Source organism: Oryx dammah, unplaced genomic scaffold (genome assembly GCF_014754425.2).
Source record: "Oryx dammah isolate SB20612 unplaced genomic scaffold, SCBI_Odam_1.1 HiC_scaffold_10, whole genome shotgun sequence".
Taxonomy (NCBI): domain Eukaryota; kingdom Metazoa; phylum Chordata; class Mammalia; order Artiodactyla; family Bovidae; genus Oryx; species Oryx dammah.
The window spans coordinates 58,257,147-58,259,227 of record NW_024070194.1 but is presented as its reverse complement, the minus strand read 5'-3'; the positions used below and the strand labels follow the sequence as shown (position 1 = coordinate 58,259,227).

Sequence of the window (2,081 nt, the reverse complement as noted above, 5' to 3'; positions counted from 1 at the left end):
CCCATGGCACACACAACAACCAACCTGAAGTGCTAGGCAGGCGTGATAACCCACACCACCACTCAGGGATGCGGGGTCCTAAGAGTACTGGAAAGGAAGCAGAAGGTAACATTCAAGCCGGACCTTGAATAAGGAGCGTAATCCGGGTGGTGAAGTAGGCTGAGCATCCCAGACAGAGGAGGTAGTGTGAGCTAAGGCAGATGAGCGAGGCACCTGGTGGGTGCAGGAAGAATTAGCCCCCTTGCACTCCACACAGGAAGGGTGGCTGGATTCAATAAAAATAATAGATTGACCCCCACACTGGGGCAGATTTATATTTTAAAGTATTTATTGGGATTTCTCTGGTGGTCCAGTGGTTAAGACTCTGCACTTCCACTGCAGAGTGCACAGGTTCAATCCCTGGTTAGGGAGCTAAGATTTCACAAGCTTCACAGTGTGGCCAGTATATAAATGTCATTGCTTATTTGAAACTCAGATTTGACTAAGCACCCTGTATTTTACCTGGCACCCCAACCTGACCTACCGGCCTCTGGGCACACCTCCTAGCCACTCTCAGGAGTATGCCCAGCCTCAAAGTTTCCAGGCAGTTTGCACAGGAAGCTGCCCAAAGGAGTGGCCTTACCAGCCCTGCTTGGTCAACCTTGGACAATGTACCTGATTGTGTCCTGGTTTCATTTTTAAATGGTTATTAGCAAAAAAGGAAAGCATTGCCCAAGGTGGATATTGTAAATAGCTTGGGGGGTTAAATCATACTAGAATTCCTGCTGTACCAAGTATTGGGGACGATTAGTAAAAAGAAATGTGGAGAATGCTGCTAGGGAAGCATGGAAGTTTCCACCCTGCCAAGGGCAACAATGATGGGCAGGAGCAGGCTTTTGACTCTCTTGCCCTCTGGTGGCCAAATGCCTGCTAAATTCCTGCTCCTTACACTCTGGTGCCCTTGGACTAATTGCTTTGTCTCTGTAGTGAGTGACATAATTAAGGAAGATTCGAGAAGATGCAGGTCCAGGCAGATCCTAAACCCCAAAGCCAGCCTGAGAGATGCTTGGATCCAGGGAAGAGGTGTAGACAGCTGTGTTTCTCTGCTGTGTCCTCTTCTGACTTCATGGGCCAGACGCTCCTGGGCCAGGTTTCAGGCCCTGAGGATTGAATCTGCCCACAGTTGCCTTTTACTTTCATTCATTCATTCGATAAACATTTCCAGAATGCCTACGATAGGTCAGGCACTGTGCTCAGTACTGGACATAACAGCTGACATACAGTAAGTGCCCTACATATAAAGGAGTTCCATTCTGAGAGTGAGTGCATAAGTCCAATTTGTTTGTAAGTCCAAGTTAGCCCAGGTACGCGACTAATACCTTCGACTATATAGGACTGTACTTTCATAGGTTTATAATACTTTTCAGACAAATAATACATAAAAAACAAACACAAAAAGTAAAGCAAGCATTTTTAATCCCTACAGTATAGTACCTTGAAAGTCCAGTAGTATTATGATACAGCTGGCATACAGGGACTGGCACCGAGTGAACAGGCAAGAAGGGCCACTGGCAGGAGGAGGGAGAGGAGGCAGGAGACGGTAGAGCTGAATCATTGCCAGCAATAGGAGACAGAGGGCAAGCTGCAATCTCACTCATGCCTGATGCTGATGGAATGCAAGTTCACATCTTTGGAAGTGCACAAATTGAAGGTTCATAGGCAGGGGACTTACTGCATTTTGTTATGATGTGGAGTTAAACCAGAGAGTTTACAGAGAGCTCTAGAAATCACACCCAAGGCAAACTGGACGCATCATTAGGCACAGGAATCTTAGAACTGTAAAAGGACCTACATGACTAACACATTTTTAGTTGAACTCCAGTTTTTCTGCCACATCGTTTTTTTTTTTTTTTATATATATCTCATACCTACAGCGTCTTTTTTGATAAATGTTCATGAGACTTCTTGGCAGCTATTCATAATTTGGTACACCGGAATCAATCAGATTGCATGTAATACAAAATTAATGCCATGTGATGTGCCAAGAGCTAATCCTAACTTTATGGAAAAAAAAAAATGAGGGCCTTGGCAGAATGTTGAAT

The 2,081-nt window shown here is 45.1% G+C and overlaps 1 non-coding gene across 1 annotated transcript; it reads left to right on the top strand.

Annotated features, from left to right (window-relative positions):
• Positions 1 to 338: 338 nt before the first annotated feature.
• On the top strand, positions 339 to 411 carry TRNAG-UCC. Its single transcript has one exon. It is a non-coding gene; the product is annotated as a tRNA-Gly (tRNA).
• The last annotated feature ends 1,670 nt before the right edge of the window (positions 412 to 2,081 follow it).